This window comes from Haemaphysalis longicornis, unplaced genomic scaffold (assembly GCF_048455015.1).
Source record: "Haemaphysalis longicornis isolate Haplotype H1 unplaced genomic scaffold, Haemaphysalis longicornis Haplotype H1 scaffold_10, whole genome shotgun sequence".
NCBI classification, from domain to species: domain Eukaryota; kingdom Metazoa; phylum Arthropoda; class Arachnida; order Ixodida; family Ixodidae; genus Haemaphysalis; species Haemaphysalis longicornis.
The window spans coordinates 60775808-60793112 of NW_027526204.1; positions in this window are offsets into that span (position 1 = coordinate 60775808).

The following is a 17305-nucleotide window of genomic DNA, read 5'->3' on the forward strand; positions in this document are numbered from 1 at the left end:
CATAGCATCTTCGATAAACACTGTCCGTCCTCGATAAACCGGGGCGCACCGTCGCGGGGTAATTTTTGGTTGCACCGCCGGGCACCGAGAGAGTCGGCGGTGCGCCGGGGTGCAATCCCGAGATGCATCGCGGACGACGCCGGCGAAGAGGCTTCCTCCGCCGTCTGCTGCAGCGACGGAACATCGGTACAGTGAACTGAAGCAACGGCGCACTCGTGTCAAGGAGGAAGGATCTGAATATTGTTGCTGACAAGGATGACTCGCTTGCGAATTCATCGGGCAACGACGCGACAGACTCCGAACGGGCGGTAACAACGGCCAGTGATTGTTGTTCCAACGCGGTTCAGCGGCTCCTCCTCCGACGTCATGCCAGATGGCGCGGCAAGAGGCACTGCCAGCTGGGGCGGCTGCTAGGCAACCACTCAGCTCGCGGTGCGGCCACCGGCTACAACGAAACGGCGAGAATACGGCCATTGTAGCTCTCCCTACAAAAGAAGGGGCAAATGACGGTGCGTCACCGTCGCACGTGCAGTACGAGCTGCCTTAAGAACCGAAGGTGCCGACGGGGGCGAACAGGACGCTCCTGGCGATGGTGAGCGAGCGGCCAATGTTCAGAGAGTAGTGTTGGTGGAACATATTTATTGCGGTAGAGGTTACAGAGAGGTGCCTGATGAGAGTCCGTAGTGGGCCCTCCCTTACAATACTAGGTGGATCCCTATTCCGGGATTCCGTTAGTTATGCTGCTAGTCGGGCGCGATTGTCCAGAGCTTGTTGTGCTTTGTGGTCTTAGCATCCGAGCAGGACCGCCTCCCAGTCCTCTCTAGTGTGGTTGGGGTAGGGAATGAGCGCTGGGCTGGCCTGAAATGTCCACAGCAAGTGGTAGGTACTTGCACCATCCCCACAAAGCGAGCAGGCGCCTGCGAAAAAGGGGCCCAAGGGTTGATGTACTGCCGGGCACAGTTACGTATTCGTGAGAAGTCGGAGACGTATTCGCTTGTGTTCCTTCCCCAGGCTCTTGGCACGTGGTGGATATGGGCGATTGATTGGTATTTCAGTAATGGGAGGCAATGCCGGCAAAGGTTAGGAGGGCGAAATTCTTGGTGTGAAGACCGGTCGGGTTTACGCCAGGTGCCCGGTAGGTGAGAGCGCCGCGGGCGACCGCGTTCTCGGTCTCGTTGCCTGCCATTCCCTGGCGACCGCGAATCCACACTTGAGTAAGCGGGGTGGTGTGGATCCTCGACCTGACTAACTTGCTGAAAGGCTTGTATGCGATGTGATATCCAACCTATTTCATATGTAAGGCATGCTGCTTTAGTGTCTGAGGATGTATTTGAACTTATAGCATGAGTCGCCGTTTCTGGCTTCTCATGGCTTCTGCCTGCGTTGCGCTCACCGCTGGGAAGCTAAATCCATCAATTTGTCTTCCTGCGTGCACAACTGCTGCCGTATTATCCCATTTTAACTGCGTCGACTGCGTACAATACTTTTGTCTTGTTGCCATAGGCTTAGTGCACGTATAGCTCTCGTTCGGGCTTTTCTCGTGATTTCGCGGTTCTCTGTTCCCGTGTTCCTTGTACAGGTCGGAGCGCTCCTCGCCAGAGTTTAGAAACTCCAGTCCTTCCCTCTCTGTGGTATGCAAAATTTATATGTATTTTATTTAAAAGCCATGTGCTTGACCCTGAGGTGTGCCTCGCTTAGTTCTCTGAAAGTGTTAGTCCTTCCCACAACCACAAGGCGGGTGTTCAAGGGGGTAATCGGGCGGTCCTGTGCACTTTTCATAGTTTTACGTAGGGTGACCTAGATGTTTCCTTCGTCACGCTTTCTTTAGTCTAGGTGTGGTGCAGAGTACAGCATTCGACTATTGACGAAAGCGTTTGCGAGTCGCATTGCGTCCTTGCATTTTAGCCTTCCTCTTTCTTTTTAGACTCCTCGTGTCATCCTTCCAATCCATTGTTCTACTTTTCGTAGTGTTCTTAAAGGTGGTGTTTGCACTTCAGTTCTGGTGAATGTGCAGGCCAGATACGTTGATCTGAGCCTCGCGAATTGCTCCGCTTGAATGTAAAAGTCCTAGTTTTACATCCTGTTTTGTGGATGGCGTCATGTGTACACATGTGCTTTTTTAACAGCGAAGCTGTTTAGCAAATCGTATTTTTTTGTGTACGCACTTAAAAGTGCCAACAAATTGCCGAGCACGCGCACGAGAGCGCAGGCCTCGAAGCGACCACCCGGCAGTTAAGAAAAACAAGATAACGCCTGGCGCTCGTGTGTACAAGACTCCTGACGACCGCCCAGCGTCCCGCGAGTTCCCAAACGCTTCGCTGCACCCAGCACCCACGTGACGTGTGATTTCACTGCGTGCGCTATTGTTTTGAGCGCCTGCTAAAGGGAGCCTATCGTTCGGGCCAATGTGCCTCAGGTGTCAGAGGGCCGGTCATATTCGCCGAGAATGCCGGGTCCCCAGGTTCTCTGAATGTCACGCCTTCGGGCACGAGCAGGCAGATTGCACCGGCTCGTATGCCCGGGCTGTGGGTCGAGGTTTGGAGGGAGACAATGGTGACCTCGTTATGGACGATGAAGAAGCAGAAGTTTCAGTGGCACCCGCAACGCCTGAACCCCCCCACTCTAACCTCGAGAAGGCAACGGGCAAGGCCACTTCGGGAAAGGAGCCGAGCAAGACAGTGACGACGCAGGGAAGCATCGGGCCAGCAGCCGACTCTTCTCGGGAGGCGGACGCCGGCGATATAGAAGGGGACAGCCTTGAGGCAACGGGCAAGGCCACTTCGGGAAAGGAGCCGAGCAAGACAGTGACGACGCAGGGAAGCATCGGGCCAGCAGCCGACTCTTCTCGGGAGGCGGACGCCGGCGATATAGAAGGGGACAGCCTTGAGGCAACGGGCAAGGCCACTTCGGGAAAGGAGCCGAGCAAGACAGTGACGACGCAGGGAAGCATCGGGCCAGCAGCCGACTCTTCTCGGGAGGCGGACGCCGGCGATATAGAAGGGGACAGCCTTGAGGCAACGGGCAAGGCCACTTCGGGAAAGGAGCCGAGCAAGACAGTGACGACGCAGGGAAGCATCGGGCCAGCAGCCGACTCTTCTCGGGAGGCGGACGCCGGCGATATAGAAGGGGACAGCCTTGAGGCAACGGGCAAGGCCACTTCGGGAAAGGAGCCGAGCAAGACAGTGAAGACGCAGGGGAGCATCGGGCCAGCAACCGACTCTTCTCGGGAGGTGGACGCCGCCGCTCCAGAAGGGGACAGCGTTGAAGCTACAAGAGCCGAGAGCGCGAGAATGGACTTCGAGGTGCAGCCAAACAAGCGCCGTCATGAAGATGGCCCGGAGGCTGGGGAGGAACCCAACCAGCGAAAGCCAGAGGCGCCGTGGCAGGCCGGACGGGGAAAAAAGAATCATCGATCAGCAGCCAAGCCAAGAGGGTTGTCACCTGGAAAAGGCGGTACTAAGATTACGTGACCACGTGGAGGGCAACGCACATCATACGGCGTGAGATCAAGGTATATATATAAGCGCCATGCGCTCGGTCTGGTTCCTCTGAATGTTGTCCCTACATAAGCCATTTCGATTAGCTACCCTCAATGTACGAGGACTCTCAGCTAAGAGGAGACAAACTGTACCGCATTGTAACGGAGAAAGACCTTGACGTCGTCGCCATTCAGGAAACGAAAGTCGAAAGTGAGGACCAGACCGCCGTTATGGTGCGGCCTTTTACAACGTGCTTATATGTATGTGTTAGCCACGCTGTTGGACTGTCGGCAGGCTGTGTTCTTCTGATACGAAGTCGTTACAGGTGGTGATAGAAAACGTAACAGCATGCCAAAATGGGCGCTTTGTATTTTGTGATTTCTCATTATCATCAGAGCAGTGGCGAGTGATTTGTGTATATGCACCAACTAGAGTGCAAGTAAGGCGCGATTGTTTAGAAGAAATGGGAAAATACTGCAGCGCTGAACGGTATACTGTGTTATTGGGTGACTTTAATTGTGTTTGCTCGGAATGGGACAAAACCAGCAATACGCCTTATCGTGATATAAGCACTGCTTTATTATGCGAAATTGTGAATGATTTCGGTCTGGAAGACGTGGGAGATTGTTTTGGCAGCGGAAGAGATGCCCAGTTTACACATTTCCAATGGGCTAGCAACGTCTGCTTGGATAGGGCATACATTTCAGCCGAATCGCTGCCTTCGTGTTGCGACTATAGCGTATCCCCTGTTTCGTTCTCCGACCACTGCTTAGTTTGCTTTTGCCTTGGTAGTAAAAAGGACAACACCAATAAGTTTACATGGGATTTATGGAAATTAAATGACAAAATCTTAGAAGATGAAATTTTTATGGAACGAGTAAGAAACTCTTCGGAAAAAATATAAAATTGCAGCAGTGAAAAATACGGCGTTCAATGGGAACACTTCAAACAAGAAATAACAATGGGAGCAATCGAAAGGGCAAGTGCCATTAAAAAGGATAAACAAAAGCAAGAATGCCTCTTGCGCACTATGTTGCAAACGATGGTTGCTGAAGAAAAGCGAGCGCCGGGGGCGTTGAAAGAACAGATACGGGCCACAAAAGCAAAACTTGAGCAGATAGATGCGGAGCGTTATCACGCAGCGCTTGTCAGAGCGAGAGCGGAAAAATTACGCCCACCTTCCCTCGTGGGAACCCTGGTGTGATACGACGCTGAGGGGGGTTCAAGCGCAAGCGCAGAGCAACCGTCGACCGAAAGGCCGCCGGAGAGCGGCACACCGGTTATATGCGCAGTGCGCCCGAAGGAGAGGGTACTGCACATGCGCAGCGCCGCCTACCGGCGGAGTGAGAGCGCGCTGGCCCGCACACCCGCAGATGTTGAGAGAGAGTGTTCGCTCTCACCTGGGCACGCGCCGGCACCAGTGCGTCTGCCGCGGCTATGACGCAACACAATCCAACACAATCCACTTTAATACAATCCAATCCAAATCCAATCCAATCCAATCCAATCCAAGCCAAGCCACGCCAAGTCAAGCCAAGCCAATCGAATCCAATCCAATGCCCCTCGCGAGAGAGTGTTCGCTATCGGAGAGGAGGGGGGGAGAGTGGAGGATAGACGCAGCCTTGCGGCAAACAACAACGGACGCACGCAGGAAGGCAGCGGTGCAGACAACAACGGACGCACGCAGAAAGGCAGCGGTGCGTACAACAACAACGGACGCACGCAGGAAGGACAGGGCCGCCGACAAGAGATGCTCTCAGCGTCGCATCTAAAAAATTCTAGCGGGCGAAACGCCCACCAAGAGAGCGCTGGGGACGGAAAAAAGATACGCTCGCCATAACGAAATAACGGAGATTGAATATAATGGCACAATTAACAGTGAAAAAGTAGATATTGAACGTCCTTTTTTTAACACTATAGGACCTTGTTTTCTCGAAGCCTTATTGAACTGGCAAAGTTTGAAAGTGAATTTGTGTCACTTCTAACAAAAATTGATGATGAAGCATAGTCACTTATGTAATCCCCTATCACCGTCGAGGAAGTTAAGGAAGCTATTAACAAGTTAAACTTGGGAAAGTCATCAGGCCCAGGTGGCTTGGGTGCTGCTTTTTATAAGGCCTTTACACGTGACATATCCCCTGTGTTAACTGCTGTGTTCGAAGAAGCTTATATGTTAGAAACGCTTCCACCATCGTTTTCGGCTGGCCACACGATTTTAATTCCCAAAGCAGAAGAAATGGTCAAACTCCGTCAAGTCACATCGTACCGGCCCATAAGCTTAACAAACGTTGATTATAAAATACTAATGAAAATATTCGCTAGAAGGTTGCAGACTGTAATTAGTGTCTTAGTAGGGCCGCATCAAACCTGTTGTATTAAGGGCAGGTCAATTTTTACGAACATACACAAGGCACGGAGTGTGCTTCAGATTTGCGACGTGACGCATACAGGCGTCGCAATGCTACAGGTAGACCTAGAAAAGGCGTTTGATCGTGTGCCCCACGATGGACTTATGGCGGTTTTGGAATATAGTAACATCGGGTCAGTCATTCTAGAGGGTGTGCGCATGGCGTATAGCAACTGTACAAGTATACTTATTGTTAACAAAGTGGTTGGAAGGCGTATAGAAGTGCAGAGGTCTGTGAGGCAGGGGTGTCCTCTTTTCCCCCTCCTCTTTTGCATATATATTGAATCATTATGTTTAAGCACAATAAAAAAGGACACTGTCAAGGAATTTCCACTTCATGGAGCTGAAATTAAAGTTTTAGCATACGAGGACGATATCGCTATCTTCTGCGTAGATCAACAAAGCATTGCTGGGGTCATTAATACAGTTAAATGGTTTTGTTATGTTAGTGGATGTGCTGTAAACTGGACAATTAAGAGCCTGGGCATCTGGCACGGAGAGTGGAGTTCAACACCGGTGGCATTTCAAAATGTAAAGTGGGTGACGACACCGGTGAAGTACCTTGGTGTTCCCCTAAAGTATTATTCCGACAGTGACCCTTACTGGAGGAGACAAGCCGTAGAGCTCAGGGAAAAGGCAGAGAAGTGGAAGGACGCGAATTTATCCATCTTCGCACGCACAACAATTTGCAACCTTTTCATGGCGAGCAAACTTTGGTATGTGTTACAGGTACTCCACTGTTCACAGGCAAACGTCCAAGTTACATCGTGTTTTCGCAGTTTTTGTTTGGGGTTCAACCTGGGAGAGGATGAGTCGTACAAATCTCTTTCGACGTGTACGGGAAGGGGGGCTAGGTTTAACGCATTTTTTTTACGTCAGTTGGCAAACCGCTTTCTGTTTTGGAGGAATGTAAAAGATCCCTTTTCGCGCACCGTTTGCCAAGTGGGATTAGGCAGGGTTTTGCCTGAGTTGTCCGTTACGACATTGTGTATGTCAGGTGGTATCCGTGGCTATCTAAAAGAAGTTGTGGACTCATTACGTTTTCTATGCGCACGGTTTTCGTTAAAGTATTTGAGCAAGAAACTATAACGATCTCTGCGACACTGTTTTCCCCATTCCTATGTACAGAATTGCTCACTCGGTTGGCACGGGTCGAGATGTGTTAAAACGGGTTAAAACAATGCCAATTGCACCGGGATGTAAAACATTTTTCTTTCAACTACACACCGAGACACTCCTTGTGAAAACATGGATGCAAGAAAAGGGCCCTTTTATGCCGTGGGGTGAACAGTGTTGGTTATGAAACAAACCGGAAACCATTGAACATGTTTTCATTGACTGTTGGGACGGGGTCTTCTGGGATGTGCTGCAACGTACGCTGAAAAACGATCTGCCAATCGATGCCCATGGTATTCGGTATTTGTCCGTTGAACATGATGATGATGGCGTTCATCTAGATCTAATAATGTTACTAGGTCTGCACAGTATATGGAGATGCCGAATGGCAGTCCGCCACTCAGACATTTATGCGCGCCCAGTAAATGAGTATTTCCGAGAGGCCATATATCTTTTCTTGAAGTGCAAAAGGCACGGCAATGTGTTCCAGACTGGTTGTCACAAGTGGAGAAGTTAACAAAAATGAAAATATTTTAGCAGTCAGCACTGTATCCTTGAGTGGGACAGTGATTTTATGTCTTAGTGTAATGGGTTTGTTTTGTTGTTGTGTATTATGTTTGTAACAGCGGTGTTTGTCTGGAAATAAAGAAAAAAAAGCTATGTGGCCTCAATGTAGACTACTGAGTAGTGGCGCTGACGGCTTGAGTTCGAGCCCCAGCAGGTCTATCGCTTTTTTTTTTCATTGCTTACTTTTTTTTGCCTAAATTTAATTTTTTTTTTCTAAACACAAATCTACGTGTTGTTTGTCTTAATAATAGTGATTTGGTATGTTTTGGGTCGCTTTAGGTTTGGGGAGCAGCCAATGACGACATTTAATTACCGTTCTGTATCCCGCGAACAGACATCTCACGTGGGTGCTCAGTGCAGCGAAGCGTTTGGAAATACGCCAGATTGGCCAAGATTACGGCGACCGCGCGGCAGTTAAAAAAACAAGAAAAGGCCGAGCGCTCGTGTGCGCATGCCTCGCGGCGACCTCCCAGCGTCCCCGGCGCACGTTTGTCAAGTCAAGCATATTCATTATGTAGATGGGCCAAGATTCGCCAAAAAAACTCCAGCGTTCGCCATAATCATGGCAACACTTGCTCCGAACGAGAAAGACACGTACTAGCGTTCGCCCCTCTAAGGTGATGTCCAATGATTATTACTTTCAGAAACATGAAAGAAGCTCACACTTATATCAACAATGGCGGTGTAACGGTCGTTGCTGCAGCGCAGAAGAAATAAATCGGTTGCGATCGTGGACTTAAACCTTTGTGATGGTCGTGAAGGTTGCGTAAAGCTTCGCTACCTTCAAGTTTTACGCGTTAGTGAGAGCTGAATTTCTTCTTTTTTGGGGGGAAGGGGGGGGGGGGCAGGGGGAGGAGGAGCTATGCAGTCCGCAATGTGGGGCGTACATCTCCACCTCGTTTGCTGCACTTTCCAGTCGTACTTCTATCTCTCCGATGCTTCCTGCCGTTGCCCACTAAGTGATATCGTCTGCGTAGAGTGTCTAGCTTATGCCTTTTATTTGGGAAGATTTGGCACTCCTAGATTGAATAGTATTGAGGATACTACTGCCCCCTGCAGCGTTCGTCGCGTGCCTACTCTATACGGTCCGTGTTCTTCGCCTAGGATTCGTATTTACGCCGTTCTTTCCGTGAGAAGTCGCGAATGTATCTAAAAGCATTTCGTCCACAGTGCGTATCGGGTAGGCGGGGTAGAATTACACTATGCTTTAGCTTATCAGAGGTTCATTTTATGCACATGGCGAGGACTACTTTGTTATTGCTAGGATGTGTTGTTTGATTTATTACGTCGTGTTTCGGCAGCAGTAACACATATTGTTCCGATTGGCGGTCTCAACCCGAACATTGTCCCTGCTTTATTATTTGCTCCGAAAGCATTTCCCTTATCACGGTCTGCATTAGTCTGTTTACACAAGATGTGAGGGAGATGGGGTGGAGGTTGTCGGTATGAACCGGTTTGCCTGCCTTTGGGATGAGGATGACGAAGGACGTTTTGCAATCTGGTGGAAGAGGGGTTTCTCCTGACCATATACTGTTTATAAATTCGAATAATGTATCGTATCATGGTCACGGAGTATAAATAGGAATATGAATGTGATTTTATCCCTGTCCGGGGCTGTCCCCCTACTCGTTCTTGCTAGCGTGGCTTTTAGGTTGTAGTGTAAAAGGGTTTTTCTAGGTTCGAGTTCTCTTTTCCTCTATATATGTACTCCAGTCCATAGCAGTCATGTTTTTGACATGTGTTTGTTGCGCATGACCCCCGCAAATTTATGCATAGCTCATTCAAGTGCCTTTGCGTTTCCCCTCGTGTCTACAACGGGTCTGGGAGGCTTCGGCACAGTTGCCACATGTTCTAACTGACATCTGTCATGCTGATTTTTTTTTTTATTGCGGAAGTTTGGTATTCAGCGTATTGAAAAATTAAATGTACAGATACACCCTGGATTCCCGAAGCAACCGGAACAGGGGGGTGCTACTTCGTCGCATCACGCCATCTAGTTTGAGTGTGCGTGCTCTTTGCCGCATACTCAGCGGCTTGTTGGTAGTTGGCTATTTGATGCGTAGTTTCCTCTTGTGTTTCTGCTTTTTGAGCGGTTCCGCAAGGCTGCGCCAGGCTTCACGTATGTGGAGTCGGCGGTTGTCCACCTCTAGCGTTTGTTCGGTCAGCTGAATGCACTTCTCGTGCTCGTTTAGTGTCCTGATCTTGTTTTTTGCCCACGCAGTGTAACCCGTTCAGTTTATCCTCTGTTTTCTCCAACGTCTTGCGAAGTGCGGTCTCGGGGCCTTGTGCGGAAGTTTTGCTTTGCTAGTGCATTAAAAGTTTAGGGGTCTCCTTTGTAGCGTCGTTAGCGCTATGCAGTGGTCACTATGGTTACCTTTGTGTTAATGCAGCCTTCTTGCCTGCAATGTTTGGTTAGGGTTAGGCCAGGGCACATGCCCCTTGTCCCCAAATTTCCTAGGCGCGTCCGGCTTGACGCATCTGTGATTACCGTAAGGCTTATAGCTTGCGCCCTCTTTTCTCCCCTTTTCATTATACCCACATCTTACTTGGTGCGTCTTCATTATTAATTTACTGAATAGGTTTGAGGAGCAGTACACGCTTAGAAAGCTTTCGGGGACACTACACGTTGCACATCAGTGAGTACCCCCTGTGATCTTTATACATTGTCACAATGCCAAAGACAACGCAGTTGCCTTCAAGGAAAACAAGTTTACTGGAGCGAACTTGTGCTCCCCTAACAACTGAAAGAATACACAGGCGGCGAAGCAGCAGTCAGCCGAGTGACGTACGCAAGCGAGCTCTGGTGATTCGAATGCCGCGGCGTCTGCTCTGCAGACTTTTATCTTTCGGCGCGAGTGCTTCTGGAACCGTCGATTTACATTCAGAACATTGTAGATAAAAGAAGATTATTCTGGGCTAGTGACGTTGGGGATAAACAGTCTGCCTATCTGAATGAGATAGCCAGTGTGGCATAAAAGATAATCGACACTACAAGTCTCGATAACTAAAAATAATTGCGCAGCAAATGGGAGATGCGGACGAAGTAAAGGAAGGACACACACGGCGCACATAAAAGTCTTGAGCGTGAGTACGGGGACCAAAGCGACATCACTATCCTAATTGGATCAGATTTTTATTGGGATTTTGTTATAGGAAACATTCAAGTTTAGGACGTAAGTTTAGGATGGACCGTACAAGAACTAGTCGAGCAACCACCCCCAAGAGGAGAGCGTTGCTCCAACGTCGTAGCACTCCATACGCTCATTGAGCAGTCACAAGTGATTACATCGCTTGAACCAGATTTAGAGATGAAAATAAAGTATTGAGATTTAAAAAATGGAGTTCGGTCGGCACCAGAATCCCGGGACGCTCGCCGCCGAGTCTGTACACAAAGCAGCCGCGTCGGCGGATTGCCTCGAAAGCGCGTCATCCCTATTCCATATTTGCCGCGCCTCCGCCAGATGGCGCCACGGGTCCCGCGACCGAGAGAAGACGCAGTGAAACATCCCCCTCGCGAGGGGCACGATCAAATGCAGAGCATTTCCGGGGGCGCACGACGTTAAGTAGTTTGCGTTACGTTAATTTTGTTGCACTTGTGGCAACTGCTGACGAGAGAGCGCTCGTCAGCAGTAATTTGAATGAGTCAACGATATAAGGCGCGTTCATAGCGTCCCATTCTGTGTCGGCTTTGTGGCGCAATGGGTAGAGCACCATGTACATTGCGTTCCGCCCGCAGGGTCGAGGGATCGAAACCTGGCGCCAGATAGTTTTTTTTTATATAGTAGGGAGGGGTGCGGTGCGAACTACGGACGTCAACGCGGGTGACATCGTGAGTTACTGAAATGCTCTGCATTTAAAATAAAGAATGGAAGACGCGCTTCGCTTGGGACACAGATAAAAGAGCCGAGCGTGGCCGGGCAGTAAACAAACAGTAAATAAACAAACCCATACGTGGTTCGCGGCATTACCCCCTCTCTAAGAGTGCACCGAACCGATGCTAAAATAAAAGACAGCCCGAACAAACAACAAAAAAAGACCGCCATCTTGCATAGTAAGGTTTCAAGCAAACCACGTGGACGACTTCGGGCCGAGTGCGTCGTCCTGATGTTCCAGAATCACCATCGGGGATCACCTCGTAGGTAAGTTGACCGACACGTTGTAGAATCTGGTAGGGTCCGAAATACCGTCGCAGAAGCTTCTCACTGAGTCCGCGTCGTCGGATTGCTGTCCAAATCCAAACACGATCCCCTGGGTGGTACTCGGCGTCTCGGCGTCGGAGGTTGCAGCGCCCGGCATGCACCAGCTGCTAGTCCGTTGAACGAACTCGAGCGAGCTGGCGGGCCTCCTCCGCACGCTGAAGGTATCCTTGGACGTCGGGGTTGAGGTCGTCGTCTTCTACATGCGGAAGCATGGCGTCAAGCATCGTAGTTGGCCGTCTTTCGTAGACAAGCTCGAACGGCGTCATCTGCATAGTTTCCTGAATAGCCGTGTTGTACGCAAACGTGAAATACGGGAGCACTTCGTCTCAAGTCACTTCGAGACTTGCGTCAAGGCATTTCAAGGCACTTGAGTCAAGACACTCAAGTCAAGGCACTTCGAGGCACTCTTTCAACGTCGACGTACATACATTGACAGCATATCTGCGATCGTTTTGTTCAGACGTTCCGTTAGTCCGTTCGTTTGGTGGTGGTACGCCGTCATTCTTCGGTGATCCGTGTTTCTGTAGCATAATATTCCTTGCATCAGCTCCGCAGTAAAGACCGTTCCGCTGTCCGTGATTAGGACTTCCGAGGCTCCATGTCGCAACATCACTTGGCTTATGAAGAACTTTGCGACTTCTTGTGCAGTCCCCCTCGGAAGAGCGGCGGTCTCTGTGTAGCGCGTCTTGTAGTCTGTCGCTACGACAATCCACTTGTTCTCGGATCGGGACGTAGGGAACGGGCCTAGAAGGTCCATTCCAATCTTCTGAAAGGGCCTCGATGGGACGGCGATCCGTTGCTGAAGTCCGGCGAGTCTCGTCGGTGGCGTTTTTCGTTTCTGGCAGTCACGGTAGCTTCGGACGTAGTGGGTGATGTCGGATGTAAGGCGGGGCCAGTAGTACTTCGCCTTGATTTTTCCAATTGTGAGGGCTGTGCCGAGATGCCCGGAAGATGGGTCGTCGTGGCACGCTTCCAAAATGTTGTCACGAAGGTCTGCGGGAATGACCAGAAGATAATTCGTTCTCGTTCCGGGGTTGAAATTCTTCATCACTACAACGGAGTTTTTCAGTCTGAATGCTGGTAGGTTGCGTTTGAAGGTTCTAGGCACGGCGACGTTGCATCCTTCGAGGTAGTCGATTATGACGCGTAAGTCCGGGTCGACACGCTGCTGGGCGGCTGGGTCGCTCTCCGTCACGACTCCGAAGAACACGCTGTCTTCATCAGAGTCTTGTGGTGGTGGGTCGACGGGAGCGCGGGACAGGCAGTCGGCGTCGGAGTGTTTCCTCCCGGATTCATAGACGATTGTAACGTCGAACTGTTTCTTGCAGGCGCAAGATCCACCGCCCGAGACGGCCTGAGGGGTCCTTCAAATTGGCGAGCCAACACAGCGCATGATGGTCTCTCGCAACCTTGAATTGCCTACCATACACGTATGGGCGAAATTTTGAAATCGCCCATATAATAGCGAGGCACTCTTTTTCAGACGCTGAGTAGTTTTTCTCCTCCATCGACAGACCACGGTGGGCAAAGGCGATTACTTTTTCTCAATCGCTTTGTTTTTGGACGAGGACGGCACCCAGTTTTGGCGACATGCAGCGCCCCTAGTGGCCGACGCCTCTGGGTAGTACAAAAGCAGACGACCCTCGCCGCCCTCCATGCGTTTTCAATTACTAGGCAGAGTGAAACTTGGTTGTACTTAAACCACTTTGTGGCGCGTTTAAATGACTGCATACTGTATGAAATAGCTCTTACAGTAGTTGTAGAGGCTAAACAAAATAATATCCGCTCAAACAAGCCGATTTATTGGATTTCTTTTCAGCGAGCAGTCGCGGTCGTCGCGGCGTGGGACAGTATCGCCAGGTCGGGTGGTCTAACTTCCTGACGACGATTACCGTTCTTTCTTCTCGTGTGCGGTCGACAAAGGAAAGTTCACGAGTAGCATAAACACGGAACGCTGCCCATCCTATAGCCTGAGGTAACTGCAAAAGCTTGCTTCAGCGGGGCATGCAAGCAAACCCAAGAATTGCGCAGCCGACTCAGCTGACACTGCTGGCCTGGCACCGCCATGAAAACGAGTGGAAATTTCGTTTTGTATTTTCGCAAACTAAATGATCCTTGCGTAACGTTTTACGCCGCACGATTTACGAACGGCAGGGTACTTGTATTCTAGCGAGTAGTTGAGGCATTGCGTCAAATAAACAAATTAAGCAATATTAAAGGACGCAATTAAAACAATCACGAAATCGAACGCCCGCTGCCTGCAGAAATGTGTGCTTCTATATTTGCATAACATAACATAACACAGCCGCATACACGGCGAAGGCCCCGAATCTTTACATGCGATCATCACTGACTCTGTTGCTTTGTTGGTTTTCTTCGTAGCTAACAATCTGAACGCCGACAAGCCAGTTTTGTCCTCAAATGGAGTTAGACAGCGAGACAGGAACAGAAAATTGGTCGCTTATTCCAGTTGAATTGTCCCCCATCTTTACACTTCGCCAGATTATTGCCATATATTATTGGCGATTCGCTGAATTTTTTCGCTTTGCATTCAAAGCCCCCCTCCCACCCGATTTGCCGTCCAGCCCTCCGCCGTGTCGGCTGCATGCAACTCGGCCCTACACTTCAAAACGTTGCTGACCCTCATTCTAGCCTATTAAGTGCGAACTGGTAATATATGACGCAAGAGCGTAATTAAGTAAAGTGAGCGCAAACAAGGAAAGCGAGCGGCCTCTCGGTTCGCCCGACCACTTTGTTTTATGGCCACTAATTTCGGAATCGCAAAACAGATTTCACGCTTCTTACGCTCGCTGAATTTTGTCACTGAGACACGCAACAAAACGGCAAGCTAACGCTGCACCATGTATTCGTAACGGTGGCGCAAACGAGCACTATTTAATGAAAGCGCACGCATAGTGCGCAGGTACGCAAAAGAGCAGCGCACCGCAGCAGGCGAGCCAGCGGTCCGCCGGACTCACTGGCTTTTAAAGCGCCATCATCATCGATTGCGTCACTGTTCTTTTTTGATCGCCTGTTGTTGAAAAGTCCTTGTCACCTAGAGTAGTAAGTAGTTTAAACTACAAGTTTCACTTCAAATTTCACTTCATACGACCATCGATCTGTGAACCTCCGAGTGCCAGAGCGCCGTCACCGTCCCGGCACTTTCGTCGGCGCTGTAGACGTAGTATTTAGCGCTGGAAAGCTTTTTCCCCTAATCCCAAGTTGATCGCCAAAAGAGATCGGACTCGTCGGGGATGGGCTGGTGACCATGTCGCAAAACAATCGGAAGCATCGAGCTCATTTTGCTTCTGTCAACACGGGATCCTATGGGACCCGCTCAAGTACTGCCCGGAAGCCGCTTGCGCAGCGCCCCCTGGGCAGCGCAGGAGGGCTATATCACTGGCGTCCGTGTGTATTTCCGTTTCGGCGCCTTCGCCGAAACTAGCGAGCACGGGCGGGCTTTGCAGGCGTTTTTGCAGCTCGCAGAAGGCTTTTTCTTGGTCGTTTTCCCAGTTTAAAGGGGTGCTATCTTTCGTCAAGCGTGTGAGTGGCTCAGCAATGCGTGTGAAGCAGTGTGAAGGTTGCGACGAAGCGCCGGTAGTATGCGCAAAGTCCGAGAAATCTTCGCAGGCCCTTCTTGTCTTTCGGCCTTGGGAAGTTCGCAATGGCTGAAGTTTTTGCCGGGTCAGGTAGGACTCCCGCGGCGTTGACGACGTGGCCCAAAAACTTGAGCTCCTCGTACGCGAAACGGCACTTTTTCAGGCTTCAGCGTTAACGCCGACGTACGAATGGCCTCGAGTACAGACTCCAACCTTGCAAGGTGTTCGTCGAAAGTCCGGGCGAATACCACAACGTCGTCGAGGTATACGAGGCAGGTGTGCAATCTTCGGGCCAGCTAGCACAGTGTCCATGACTCTTTGAAACGTTTCTGGCGCCGTGCACAGCCCAAACGGCATCACCTTGAACTCGTATAGGCCGTCCGGGGTTATAAATGCAGTCTTCTCTCGGTCTCTCTCGTCCACTTCAATTTGCCAGTAGCCCGTCTTCAGATCCATCGAAGTACTTGGCGTGGCAGAGGTGGTCGAGGGCGTCGTCGATTCGTGGCAGGGGGTACACGTCCTTTTTGGTGATTTTGTTCAGTCGCCGGTAGTCAATGCAGAACCTTAATGTGCCGTCTTTTTTCTTTAAAAGTCCGACCGGCGCAGTCCAGGGGCTTTTCGATGGCTGTATAATGTCGTCGCTGAGCATGTCGTCGACTTGAGTCCGGATGGCTTCCCGCTCGTGTGAAGAGACGCGGTACGGCGACTGTCGGGTAGGTCGGGCTTCATCTTCGGTTATTATTCGGTGCTTCGCTAGAGGTGTCTGACGTAGTTTTGAGTTCGACGAAAAACACTCACTGTAGCGAAGCAGCAAAGCTAATAATTTGTTCCGTTGTTCTTGCGGTAGCGCCGGATTCACGCCGAAGGGATGCGGAAGCTTGAAGGTGTCCTCGGGTATGCGTTCAAAGTCGGCGACCGCGATCACGTCACTTGCTTCTTGCGTTTCTTCGGGGAACGCAATTGCCGCGCCCTTGTTTAAATGCTGGTACTGCTCGGTGAAATTAGTGGCCAAAAGGTGGGATTAGTGTTCCCTGAAGCGCGCAATGCCTCTTGCGACAGAGACACCACGGTCGAGAAGCAAACTTTGATAACCCTCTACGATAGCGTCGACGTCAGGAGCAGCATTTTCACAGTAGACCACGATCATTAAGCTTGCGCGGGGTGGCAGGGTGACATGATCATCGGCAATCCTTACAGCAGCACGATGTTCGGGGTTCGGTTCCGGCGTCATGGAGTGATCGGGGGAAAAAGTTATTGACTTGGTCTGCAGATCGATTATTGCACCGTTGTCTATCCAAAAGTCCCTTCCAAGGATTACGTCGTGGGAGCAGTTGGGCAAAATGACGAACGCAGCAGGGTGCGTGGTGGCATAGCGGCAAGCATAGCAAGCATAGCGGCCATCTGCGCACCTTGCGCATGCTCTAGGAGTTCTAAAAATTAAAGGAAGCTCACGCCAACGGAAGGCACCTCACTTCTCCATCTCTGCCGCCGAAATCCTCGCCTACGTCGGGTTTGAGCTTTCTTTACTTTATAAAAAAGAGTTTCCACTCATTTGCTTAACCAATACAACTCAACCAAGTACCGTTCATGAATCAAGCATTGATTTAACCTTAGCAAAGAATATCTCTTTAAAGTAATAACGGGTGTGGTTGCGTGCATTTCACTTGTCTCTGGTTTCAGTCTTTGTAGAGCCACGTAAGTTAACTGAAGTGACATCACATGGAAAATCGTTGTGGGTGTCGCTTACAGCTTCGCTTTCCAACCACCTTCACAGGGTAGATTGGCACGCATTTTTTTACATCATTTGTCTCTCTACATACTCATAGCGTCTTTGCCACAGATGCCTCGCGAAGTGATGAGAAGGCTGGGGTAGGAATATACTCTATCTCTCGATTGATCCTCCTCAATCGGGCTGCCAAATTAATTATACCCCGATTT